Source organism: Thalassophryne amazonica, chromosome 20, assembly GCF_902500255.1.
Source record: "Thalassophryne amazonica chromosome 20, fThaAma1.1, whole genome shotgun sequence".
In the NCBI taxonomy this organism is placed as follows: Eukaryota; Metazoa; Chordata; class Actinopteri; order Batrachoidiformes; family Batrachoididae; genus Thalassophryne; species Thalassophryne amazonica.
The window spans coordinates 61,023,861-61,038,389 of NC_047122.1; the positions used below are offsets into that span (position 1 = coordinate 61,023,861).

General features: G+C 38.1%; 1 protein-coding gene across 1 annotated transcript in view; it reads right to left on the minus strand.

Moving 5' to 3' along the window:
• Positions 1–14,529, minus strand: part of LOC117501582 (triple functional domain protein-like) — a 218,478-nt gene that overhangs the window by 143,253 nt on the left and 60,696 nt on the right.

The window sequence follows — 14,529 nt, forward strand, 5'->3', positions numbered from 1 at the left end:
TTATATAAACAAATGAATTAATTAATTTATTCGGCACACAGATGAACAACAACAACAAAACATAAAAAGAACAACGTACAGAGAACACGTGTAGCCGAAAGCGTGAAGGCAGAATCAAGGCTTATAAATACTTATGCCATAAAAAATAAAGAATGTATACATATATAAATATATACTCATAACAATACAAAAAAGTGCATGAACAATTAAACCTGATCAATCACTAAAATTTCAAAACACAACCAAACAAGTAATAGTGCACAATGACAAAAATGGCAAACCTAATCCTTCAAACTATAACGGGCAAATATATTCTTTTTGTAAAGCCTTTAAAACCAACTAATGTACCAAGTATTTTAATATTATCAGGACAATTATTCCAGATATTAACACCCCTAACAGAAACACAATGACTTTTTACTGTAGTTCAGATCTTTAATTTCTCAAATAATAATGTTCCTCTCAAACTGTAGCAAGAATTCCTCATTTTAAACAGATTCTGGACAGGTAGAGGCAAAAACGTATTTTTGACTTTATAGATAATTTGTACTGTGATGTAATTAACCAATAGGGATGTGAATCATACAACAACTCAGAATTCAATTCGATTCTGATTCTTGGGGTGGCGATTCGATTCAGAATTGATTTTCGATTGAAAGAGCTCTGAGAAATAGTTATATTAATTAAAAATTGTTTATGTTTAAGAAAATGCAGCTTTACAAGGGTAATCAAGTGACTGTAGATGTAAATTTACTTATCTGCATTGCTCCTTCAGAGTTGGCTGGCAGTTTAGCGAAGCGCTGGTGAGTAGTCGGCAGATACCGCTGCTCCACTTCGTTTTGCTCCGGGTGATAGCATAGCATGTGGGCTTGCGGATTTGAAGTGTTTCCGAAGTACTTGACTTTAAATGGCCTTTCAAGCTCCTTCTTATGCAGCAAATAATAAAATCCAAAATGCGGCCAAACATTTGCCTTCAGCAAAGACGGTGTTGGCTGAATTAGCTCTTAGTCCGCTATGCTAAGCTGCAGCTCACGAATGTTTGAAGCACGTCGGACCCTCCCCTCGCGGGGATGCTGTAGTATGGAGGCCATTGCCAAACAAACAGTACACGCAGTGAATAAGCAAGAAAATGTTTTAAAAAATGCTTTTTAAAAATCGATTCTTGGACATTTTGGATCGATTGAGAATCATAATAAATAAGAATCGCGATTCGGACGTGAATCGATTTGTTTTTTTCCGGCACCCTTATCAACCAAGTCCCAGAATTTTAAAATTTGTAAACAAGCAAATAACAGATTTGTTGGCTCATGATATGGTTTATTACAGATAATTATTATAGCTTTCTTTTGCAACAGAAAAATTGGTTTAGTATTATTTCTATATGTATTTCCCCAAACCTCGACACAATATGTCATATATGGAACAAGTAATGCAAAATGGTTGGGAGAGGAAGTCTTGTGCTTTATGCAGAATTGCAATGGCTTTTGGCATTTTAGATTTAACATAGTTAATATGCGTTTTCCAGCTTAATTTAGCATCAATATAAACACCAAGAAATTTTGTATCTGTTACAATTTCAATATCATGTAATAATATATTTCTGCTTAAGTTCCTGGACTTATTCCCAATAAAAGGTGAACTGTAAAATGTATGCCTGTCTCCACCACCGACGACAGTGGCGTTGAAATGAATCAATCAAGATGTGCTTACCGCTTTAATTGATGAGGTTGAACAGAAATCTCGCCACTTTTCACATTTCCCTATATGGCACATCCAGAGAAAACCTGTTCAAAAGTATCTGAGTCAGAAGGAAGTGAGCATTGTTCTCTCTGAAATCTAATCTGCTGTTCATTGTTCTCATTCAGGCCTGTTTTACAATTGATACGTCTAAACAGTCACACTGACATCATATGCGCTTTGAGCGACAAACAACTCTGCTCCCCTATTCATTACACTTCAGTTTTTGAAGCCTTCACTTTGTGTTGACTGAAAAATTAGTGTTTAGTCTCGCCAAATATCTGATGGTCGGGTTTTCCAGCCGTTTATTCTTTGCACCACAATCGGCATGGATAAAATATTTTTCCTACTTTGCCTCTTGTGCTATCACAGCAGTGACCAGATCTTGAATTTGCATCTGTAATCTTTCTGTTGACATGAACAGTCATGAATTCTAGTAAGCAGACACTCTGTGCATATGGTGTGAAGTGATTCTGACATGAATTATTATTAGTCCAGGAGCTAGGTGACTTTTACTGTAGTATCAAAAATGCTTATTAGGCTAAACTGTGCCAGGGAATGCGATTCTTAAGTTTCGCAAGTGGTGGGTGTGGCTCGGGGCCACACCCAAATTACCCCCAAATCAGTTTATTTAACATGGGAGGTGCAGACTTCGTTCCAATGCCAGTTGATGCAGGTGTATTTACTGAATGAAAAAATCCGACATAAGAAGATTTTTTTTGGTGGAAGCACTAATTAAGAACACAATTAATTAGTGCTTATTAGAGTTTATTAAACATACAAGGTGCGCATTTGAAACAAACTTCATTATATAGTGCCACATCTCAGTAGTTAGAAAAATAAACTTAAGAACAAAAATGATGATGGAAAGACCCCTTAAGAAGGGCCACACCCTGCCACACACCCCCAAAATGGATTTATTTAACATGGGAAGTACAGACTTTATTTCAGTGCCAACTGATGTGGGACTGTTCACTAAATGGAAAAACCCAACTTAAGAACATTTATTTTGGTGGAAGCACTAATTAAGAACATAGTTAATTAGCGCTAATTAGTTTTATTTAAATTAAAGGTGCACAGTTGAAACCAACTTCATTATATAGTGCCACATCTCAGTAGTCAGAAAAATGAACTTAAGAACAAAAATTATGGCAGAAAGACCCCTTTAGAATGGTCATACCAAGATACCCCCAATCACTGAAGGGGTATTCACTGAAACCCTATTGTTAAATCCTTTTGGAAGGTCACAGTTGAAACCTACTTAATTATATAATACCACATCTCAGGGGGATAAGGAAAAAGTAATGCCGAAAGTCACTCCTTACAAATAAAATAAGAAAGGATGATTTGTATAAAAGCAAAGAGGTATAATATATAATATATGCTTTTATACAAATCATCATCCTTAAAGTATTAAATAACAGACATCATAATGCTCCTACCTGTGCATTTGGTATATTCAAATACTATACTTTCTAAAACAGGTTGAATGACCATTGGGTAATCAGAGGAAAAAAGGTATAACTACTATTTTGGGCAAAATATACTTTGTTCAGAAGACAAAACTGGATAGTCTTCCAACATTTTGGCATTGTAGATTGACATGAAATATGTATGACTGTAACTAAAGCCATCTAAATATAGGCATATGCAAGCTATCTAATAATACATCTGACGCAACAACATATTCAAAATCAAAATATCTCAGAATACATTTGTCTCTGAGTCTCAACAACATAACCACAATCAAAATTAATTAGAAAAAAAGTTGTGTTTTCAGTTTGCTCCATTCTGATTACAACATTTACTTACTAGGACAACAAATTATTGAATTTATATTACACCTGTAGTAAACTGCACTTTTACCCAATGATCAAGATGGAAAAAGTTAAGTTTTGTAACCACTTTTCAAAGTTTGAATACATCTGTATAAAGTGTAAATGCATTAATTTGATATCATCAAGCAAATCCACTTAGTGACGTGACCATTTTAGAATGATTTTCATAGTAAATACACCTGCATCAACTGGCATTAGAAAGAAGTCTGCACCTCCCATGTTAAATAAACCCATTTTGGAGGGTAATTTGGGTGTGGCCCCTAGCCACACCCACCACTTGCGAAACTTAAGAATCGCATTTCCTGGCACAGTTTAGCCTCATAAGCATTTCTGATACTACAGACCTTCCGCACCTTTCATGTTGAATAAATGTCACCTAGCTCCTGCACTATATGGTATGACAGTTGTTGCACAGTGCACACGCCTTCCTCCCCTCATACGTAATCAGACAAATGAGACTAACGTAGATCAAGTAAACAGAGTTGGTTTGGTCTTAAAGGTGCCCGATCTGTTTCTAGGTATATTGAGTATACATGAAACAGTGTTTTCTCCCAGACAAATAGTATTACCTGCCAAGATTTTGTTCTGAAACCATTTGCTTACTTGTGTATACAACTGAAAAAAGTTGTAGTGGGTGCAACCAAGGGCACCAACAACAGCATGCATACCATCCTCATCATTATTATATTACTATCATTGTCAAAGTATTCATTCTAACAGCTCTGATCACTATTTATGCATCCATGCACTTTACGACTCCTGCACAGCAGGAATGCTGCTTAAAACTACACAATATTGCACAAAATTGCCAATGCTGCATAAACTGTACATCCTTTAAATAGTGTATATAATACATTCTTCAGTCTAATAATGTTTATTTTATAATGCATTTTCTTTTTTTTTCAAATCATCTGATGTGAACTTTCTACATGCAAATTTTCTAGGGAGAATGAACAGAGTAAGAATGTCATTATGTGGCATAACTGCCTGTTTTTACTGTGCACATGACAATAATAATAATAAAAACTCTTAACTCTTAATCTTGTGGCTGCACCAATCTGTTGCATTGCTTTGGTGTTAGTTGTGTTTCTTCTTCTGCTTGCTTCTGCACAAACACCTAATGTGGCCATCCTAACACTTTTCTGAATTTTGTAATCATTTTATGCTTGATATTGATTAAAATTACAGTACAACCAACTGATGGTCCTGGGTACACTAGTACTAATTGATCTAGCTGCTTCTGTTGACCAATAAGCAGTACAGTGTGTGGATACAGTACAGCTCCCGGAGTGGCAGAGCGGAGGCCAGGGTGGGGACAGAAATACAAAGGAGGGGCAGGGGTGGGGGGCATGCATCGTGTGCAGATGAGTTCATATCAGTCTCTGTCCGTGTGTGCGCAGAGTCTGTAGGGGAGGGCAAATGGAGAGGGAGCCAAATGCTTCACCAAGACTGTTGAAATCCTTCTGGAGAAAAACAGCATGAATGAATGTTTGGCCACAACCATGTCAGGATGTGGTTCTGCAGTGACGATAATGAAACTGGATCAAACAGAAGTGGATAGAACAGATTCATGGGATTATGTCTCCTTGTCGGACAACTGTCATGTTGGTGCCTCTTTGATTACTTCTGCACCTGCATCCCGATCAGACTGAAGACCACAAACACTCCTTATGGGGTGACACCTTAGCCTCACACTCGCTCTACCCTTATGTGGATTCAAACTGGGTGAATGCTTTTATTAGAGTGACTATAGTGCCACTCCTCTCACCAGTGCCTGCTGGGAAATAAGGCTAAATTGCATACTTTGATGGTGGGAGTAAACTGGAGTGTCCAGAGGAAAGTAGTATTGCACAATTAAGCAAATTTTCATCGTCATCGCAATATGAGCATGAAAATGACTGCCTAAAGCAGGATGTATAAAAAACCAGAACGTCATTGACACAGTAGCTCATCATGGCCCGTGAGTCATAACATCACTCTAATTACATTGCTACCATATTAAAGAAAATCACACTAAATGACAACTGAATATGGAGATGAGAACTGAGGGAGGAGATACAGTTTTGCAAAAAATAAAGTCGGAAACAATTTGTTTACAATGTGAAACTCAACAAACAAAATGACCACGTTTTATTGGTGAAGGGGAGTGCTACCTAGAACATCAATCAGAAATAAAATTTGAAGAGAATTGAGGGAGGAGACAGACATGGGGTAATCACAATCTGTAATCGTACTTGATTGTAATCTTTAAATTTTTTCATGTAATCTAATGTAATCTGTCATTTTAAATCAAACAGATCATTGTAATCATAACTTAATTGTAATCTTTGGAGAAAAATTGTAATTGTGAGAATTATGTCAAGATTACTCTAAAATAAAATTAGCTTAAATAGTTCAACAACAAATTTGTTGAAGATTTCATTTCCATTAGTACCAACAATATGCAAGGAATTTAAGGTATTTTTTTGGGAAAGACAAGGAGTTGATGTATTTCTGTCAATAAACATATTTAAGAAAAAAAATTATTTTTGTTAGTAATCATAGTTTAATTGTAATTGTTGAAATATAACCATAATTTAATTGTAATCTAACTTTCAAACTGTAATTGTAATCGTAGAATTGTAAAAAAAAAAAAAAAAATGTAACTGTAATAATTACAATTTCAATATAATACTACATGTCTGGGAGGAGATACAGTTCTTGTAACAGGCATCAAATACTCATTGAATCAGATTAATTACAAGCTCATTTATGAAAAACTTTTCTGACCTGATAACAGATGACGGGCAACAACAGCTGGCCTTCAGCCCAGGATGAGCACATCACTTTATTAACGTGCACAATGACACAACACCTTTCGATTAGGACAATGTAAGTGTTTGAACTTTATGTTTTTACTGTGAGTATTTTTTTTTAGAGTAACTGGTATGTCAGAGGAAATGGAGGAGCCAGAAATTTCACTGGGTGACTTTACAATGTATAATATGATTACTGGCATTTTTAAGGGCTTTTGTTTTGTTCTGAAAAATGGGAACTGAAGCTGGGTAGTAAGAAGAAGGATCTGCTTGCCCAAACTTCTGTGTCGAATCAACCAAACACCACCGGAATTAGTAATGAAACTAGAGCAGTTGAGCTTTGTTGATGAAAGATGAATAAGAAATGCTCGATCCAGCAAAAAACTTAATCCTGTGGACGAGTGAGAAAGGCAGCAGGTGAGAAAGACGAGTGAATTTTCAGACAGGACACACTGATATTAGCTACATTAGCATGTTGCTGATAAAATGTTCAATTTGTAAACTGCATGCGAGACTGTCACACAAAGTTCATATGGACAGCTTCAAATAGTTTGTGTTGTTTGATGAAGTCTGCCAGAATTTTAACTGACACCACCACAATGAAAATGCATATAAAAAGCAACATGTTTGTGGTTAAGTATAAGTGGTAAATATAAAAATATAAATGTCAATACCAATTCAAACTTATGGTATAAAGGAATGTTGAGATTTTAACCAGCATGTGAAGTGAAAACAAAAAGCCTGAGCTTCATAAGTTCAGCACTGGAAATCATTATATTACAACATCACATAATTCCTACTTTTGTTTTTGACAGAGGCATAAAATTGCACCCTCAAGCTACATTAAATCAACATTTACTACATGGCTCTTTTCCCATCTGAAAAGTATATTTTATTTGTAAGAGTCCTCTTCCACTGATGTGCTTGGCCACAAAGCTCACATCAAAAGACCTCTGGGCGGAAGCTCTTAAAGTCCTGGTCAGACTGAATAATAAAGCCATGAATAATGAGCCACGTATGGATTCGTCAGAAATTTCAGTGATTATTTGAATATTGAGCCATGTATATGATGTTCTTCTGAAGGAATTGCAGGAAACCGATGTCAAAAAAAGGCTACAAGGGCTTTCTCAGAGGGGAACCTGCTCTGTTGCAGGTAGCCTGTCCTGTCCTCATAGCCACCAGGTACTTGGAGAATGGGCCTCTAAAAGCCTCATATTCACCACTAACATGCCTCCAACATTTGAATTTTTGAATTTGAATTTATTAGGCACCAATGCAAAAAACAAACAAACAAACAAACACTCATTTGCAGACCACAAAATCACTACAACAAAATAAAAATAAAATAAAACAAAAGTTACAGGAAAGAAAGAACAAGAAAACAATAAACATGGTGCCCGAAAGGTGTAGGCAGAAGCAACGCTTATCAATGCCTACACCCACTCATACAGTGAAATCAACCCAGGCTAGATGCCAGTTCATACACGTTCATTTCCAACAAAGCCTGAACAGTAGTAGCTCAGTAGTATTCTTAATTAACAGTAGTATTCTTAATGCTAACATCCTCATTTGTCCTCGTGGTACCTCGTACACAAATCACCCTGCGCTATTTTTGCTAAATTTTCAGCTTCACAAAATTAGTGCCACGTTCAGCGATGAGCCTCGTTAGCCGAATAAGCTGCCTCTTGGATAACTCTACTCGCACAAAGAAATTCATGCTACAAGGCTTGGTATTCATTGTTCATTATCCGGTCTGACCAGGGAGGGCTTAAAAGACCTTTTCTCTAAATATTTGTTCATTATTGCAAGTCACATCACACATGGCAGGTTTTCCTTAACTGGTGTAGGCTTAGAGGAAACCTACATACACGCTAGAGCGCGGTTCAGGCCTCAGATTTCTGTCCGAACTCGACCCGGGTCCAACAAAGTAGTGACTGAACCCAACCCAAATCTGACAGGCATTTTAAGGTTTGTGTTCAAACCCTACAAACCTGGCCCGAGCCACTGGGTCCCGTCGGACCTGGGTCAGGTATCCCCACTGTAATATACACATGGGGACAATGCAAAATCCACATAGAACAGATCCTTGTTGCTGTGAGGTGGGCTTGTGGCTAATATTTTTTCAGAACTAATGACTTACATACTCCACCCCCACCATCACCATCATCCCACTCCCTTTTTTAAATGAATGTTGCTCAAACTCCCACCTAAAATTAAACAGATTTTTATTAAAGCTGATTAAGCCTAAACTGAATTAATTCTGTGACCCCACATAAGAATGTTTAAAAACTCCTAAAAATAATGAGTTTTCACAACATTTTTCTCATTGCTTCTGTGTCTGAGCTGAAACATTATCAGTGTGAGCTGGTCTTTCCCGATTTCCATAAATAGGTGACACGCAATAACTTTTGTTTTGCATGGGGAATTGTTTTTAAATTCAGTAATTATTTTTGCACATGCATGCAGCCCCCCCACATATCAGTAGTAGTTGCATGGGAATGAAGTCGATTTGAGTCTGCAGTACAAGAGTTGTACACAAGGCGGAACAGATCTGGCACCATCTGGCACTAAACACGTGAGTTATTTGTGAGGAAACCACACATTTTCTTGAAATATCGTTGGCGGGCATTCCAACTAATGTAATATTTTCAGACAGAATTCCAGCAAGTGCAATACATTTTATCATCAAGACTTCAGCTTGTGAAAATGCAAAGAGGGGGAAATCTCAATCCTCCTAATATAGCTGAAATGACAGCCGGTGGAGAGGAGTTTTGTTGCGCTTGCTGTTTATTCTTAAATGTGATGTCCCATATGTTTTAGGGACAGAGAATTTTACTAATTGCACATGGAAAAATTAGAGCAATTTAAATTATTGACCATTTACTATTTTAGTGGTATTTTCTACATTTTTTTCTGGCATTTGTCTTGTGGTAATGACAGAGAGATGATATTCTGAAAAAAAAAAATTACAAAAAAATAAATAAATAAAAGTGATGAATGGCTGTGTAGCATCTTTAAATTTTTTTTAATGGCTTCATGTTATTATTATCTTCAGAAGCAGGGAGGGGGTAATATTTTGTGTGCTTCTGCTGGTTTCCAAGTGCCCATGACTGCTGACCTTGTTCTTTGTATTTGTTTCGTTTTGAGCGATGGATGCTTTATCATTGAAACATCACTTTTTAATGCCACAATAAAGGGAACGGTTCAAGGAGAGGGAGTGCCGTTTATACCCGTGTTTTAGTTTAATCTCTGTTCCCTTCTAAAAAGCTTTTTGCAATGCCTGCCATTCACTCTTGATTGAAGCCGCCTGGCTCAACAAAAGACAAAAATCTCAAAACATCATCCATTCCTCCAGATGGCTTCCATTTAATTTCATCTTGTCTCTTTGCACAACAGTAGTAACACGCAGGTGTGCGCAGTGCCAGGTGTTCTACAGCCAAACATGTGCATGGCAAATTGTGGATTAATTACAACCAATGATACAATTTCCAACTGATTTTCTAAACACTGAGCGAAACATTCAGTAATTTCATTGTGTATATGTACAGTAACAATAACGATCTTTCTGATTGAGATTTTATGGTATAACTATGCAAAGTTGACATCTCTCCCTATGGATCACTGAGTGAGCTTTGTGTAGCATAACTGCACAAGAAGTAGACTGATTTAATGGCAACAACATCTTTGGCTGCTTCATGGCAAAAATGTGAATGCACACAAAAAATTAAAAACAAATGAATAAATAAAACAAAACAACTACTCAACTATTTTTTTAAAGATATGTCAAGGAAAAATAACAGATAAAATCATGAAAAATAATGCCAAATGCCCATTATTTTTTTAATTCAAATATTTTGGCACAGCTCTGATCAGCACTACTGGGGGCTATGATCACAGCCAAAGATGGCAGTAGTCTGGGGTGATATTCAACAGCTCCCACCCCCATGTTCTGGTAAGTCAAAACACCTGTTAAAATAATAGATAGGGCTCTATATTGTTTCTCAAAACTCAACGCAATATGATACATTGGGTGTCCAATACTCAACACGCAGAGGAATCATACTGAATGGTTTGGTGGCAATTAAAGGCTTTACAGGGAGCTGAAAAACCCGACTATGATGGCAGTGAGGGTAAACAAGTAGACATTTGTTAGAAGAATCTGTGACCAGATGCAATACAATTACTCAGTGTTACTGCTTACTGCTCAGTGACCACACCAACCTGGTTTTCAGTCCATGAACACGTGTATATTGAGTGCAAAGAGTTTGACAGCTGATGAGGCTACTTTGTGGGACATGCTGACAATTTGTAAGAGCCCCAATAAGCTGTTGGACATCATTCTGTCATACGTACACAGACACTGCAAGTGCTGTGCAATGTGGAGGCAGAGTTTATGACGTCTACCCACTGAAACCCAGTATTCATCTGGAATACATTCTGGTCAAACCCTCTTCCATGCTTGCACAGAGTGGGTGTTAGTTAAAACTGTGTATTCCAGTGACACAGGTGCTTCAGTCAGTGAGGAAAGGTTCACTGACCTTGACTACCAGGATGAAGCTGTGGTCTTTGTAGAATCAGTTGATGGTTTGATTGCAGACAACTAACTGAGTCTGCGATTTTCCTGGATCAAAACAAATATTTGAGCTTTCAATGATCTCCTGGACTTGGCCAGTAGAGGTGTATCTGTATGTTGCTCAAGTGTTGAACTTGTTAAGAGATTCACTTAACTCTGCAGTGACATTCATGTCTCTGGAAGCTCAAACTGAGGTTATGAGGTGTCTCGCAAGAGTGTTGCGGGACAAATATCTTTGGAGATGCTGTGTCAGGAAGGTTGGGATCCTGTGTTTTCAGTCTTATTCTACGGGTGTGAGACTTGGACTCTAACGAGAGACCAAATGCAACAACTAGATGTCACTTGTAGTAGAGCTGTCCTAAAAATGCTTGTTTACCACTGGAATGTCTTTGTGTCACATGAGTGGTTACTTAAAGGGGAACATTACACAGTGAGAAATGCAATACTTTCCTATAAGAAACATACCAAAGAGCTGATATTCCACACTTTTTACACTAGTCCTGCAAGAACATACCTTTATCGGACATTTGAACTTCGCACTCTTCCGCGCGCCACCGGGCCGCCATCTTTTTAGAATATCCGGGTACTTCCCTCTCACCGCTGACGTCACTGACGAAAGACTGTACATACGATACAACGGAGACTTCAATTAATGTACAAAAGTAATGCTTGTTTGACATGGGCCATGTACAAAATTGTAATGCCAACAGTGGACATTGGCGCGTATGGACAGTCTTTTGTCACTGACGTCACCGCCGAGCGGGAAATACCTGGATATTCTACAAAGATGACGGCCCGGTGGCACTCGGGAGGGCACAAAATTCAAATGTCCGATAAAGGTATGTACTTGCGGGACTAGGGTAAAAAGTGTGGAATATCGGCTCTTTGTACGTTTCTTATAGGAAAGTATTGCATTTCTCATTGTGTAATGTTCCCCTTTTAAGGAGACTGCTCGCCTTGTAATGAGGCTATTCCACAGAGCACCATTCCTTCCCATTTCATCCCAAACAGCAAATCATGGCGCGTTTTGAAGCATCATAGTAACTTCTTCATTCATCTTTGTCAATCTTCAACAGATGTGGCAAAAGTCACAGTTACAGCCATTATTGGCACCACATTTAAAATCAGGATCAAATTTTCAAACTGTTTAAAATTTTCATCCCGATTCAGAAAATTGTAGCTAGTGTGTGGTAACTTCCGGGTGTTTGTAGTCTTAAGAGCGTCAATCGTGTTCAAATGTCTTTAAATGGGGTATTCTTAGTGAGTACGGCTTGAAACTTGTTTGATCATGCTCCATTTGTGGTAAAAGTTCAAAATTTATTTTTAAACGATTCAAATGAGAAGAGCAGTTAGAGAATTTATATTTTATATAACGGCTGAATGGATTCTTGTCATTTGATTGGTGCTCTGTATGTCACATGACATGGATTATTCGTCCCATTTGTGTTGCTTTGCATTTAGAGTGCAGTTTGGTTCCATACGTTTGGTACTATTGCACTCTGCGCGTGCGCGCACACACACACACACACACACAAAACAAATCCACTGCACTGTCTGGAGGCTGTTAGCAGGAAGTTAGAATGCAAGCTAGACTAATTTCTGATGTGATTTTTTTCGCTGCACTGAGGATGTACAGTCTTTTTTTTGTAGTAGTAGTACACGCACGCACAAGCGCCGACGTGGTTGTGTGAGCGCGTATGCACACACCCGAGACAACGACACAAGCAAGACAACGATTTGATTGAGCTAACTGACAGTGCTAATTCTTGTAACACACACACACACACACACACAAAATCCACTCCGCTGTAAGCCGTCTGGATGCATGAAGAGCTGTTCAGAAGAAACGCTGACGTGATTTTTGGCTGGACTGAGGAACTACATAAAGTATTTTTTTAATGGAAGTCCAAAGTCAGCGCACTGCATCACTGGACTACACATCACAACTTGGACTTTAGCAGCAGTGGAACACCAATATGTAAGTCCCATTTCTGTTGTTTGTAATTTAATAAAATATCAAATGACAAGGATCTATTTTAGCCACTATATAAAACAAATAATAAATGTTTTTACATTCTTTCAATGGAAGGAATATTTAATTTGGTGAAAGCTGGAACATATGGTTTGTTCCAGCTTTCACCTCATGAAATATTTGTACCATTGAACTCATAAACATTCATTATTTGTATACTAACCCACTGAGCTCCAACTCCATTTGTGTGACCTGTTTTTTTTTTTTTTGGTAAACTGTTTTCCTGTTATTAAAGATTGTGTTAATTTGAAAGTAAAGAAGGTATGTATCAACAAAGGAGTAAAAGAACAAACAATGAAGCATTCATTCATTTTGCATTGACCTAGAGAGCAGCAAATCTCTGATTACTTCCATTTCATGATGTCAGATGATAAAGGGAATTTGCTTTGTGTGGCGCTACGCAGTCTTTAGACTCTGCACCACATCTGACTCTGCAGCTTCAGTCATGAAGGAAACCTTTGCTGAGGGAGTGCAATCAGTCTCCATCTCCTGGAATCAATATCCATTAGCGTGCACACGCACATGTGTGAGTGTAGCCCTCATCCGGGGTGAATAGGCCTGAGTCATAAATGCACTGGATCACACTTCCCCTCTCCTTGTATGTTCCACTCACTGTCTCCCACAGACTCCAATGCTCATTCAAACATACAGACCAACCTTGTTATTGGCATGTTACAGCCTTCACATCTTCATTCATGAAGACCAGGCAGTGCCGACAGCCGATTTTACCACCGGCCATCACAACTGTCAGGCTGCTTTAAGTTTTAGTGGCATGAAGGAGTGATCTCCACATTTCGGCACACATACAGTATGAACTACAGATTAACTGCCAAAGCTGCCATAATATTGTCAAATGCAGATTTATTGTCATGGCAAGTTGTTTTTAGAGCAATAACTGCATAAATCTTGGTGCAGAGTTGCAGCAAATTTCAAGATCTTGTGAGCAGAGAAGAAGGACAAGAGGACATGCCTGTGCTGCTCCCTGCTCCACTCAAAGCAGCCTGTGGGTCGACCCACATCAGGTTCTTAGTGCGGAAATAGTCAGTCTGAAATATCAAGAGTTGAGGAAGGAATTTGCACAGATCAGAGTGTGTGCTGCCTTCTTCATGTTGTCCTGTGCCATGGGCTGGGAGCACTGATCTCTGCAATTGTAGAAGGGATGAAAGTCCAAAAAAATAAACTGAAGGTGCCTTGATACTTCCGTGAAATTCGTCATGACGATGCCACCCGCTGTGTTCCCAGCTGGAAGCTGTGCTTTGTGCGCTGGATGCTATGTATATAAAATAATTATTTTGTAATGGATTAATCATTTCCTCTCATGGTTTGGCTTTTGAAAACACCTCTAATTGCTTCCGGAATCACAGAGGACTGCTTCAGCTGGAGCTTTTTTCTTTCTCTCTTTCCTGCACTTCATGAGGTGGACAACGCATTTGAAATATAAACGCAACACTTTTGGTTTTGCTCCCATTTTGTATGAGATGAACTCAAAGATCTAAAACTTTTTCCACATACACAATATCACCATTTCCCTGAAATATTGTTCACAAACCAGTC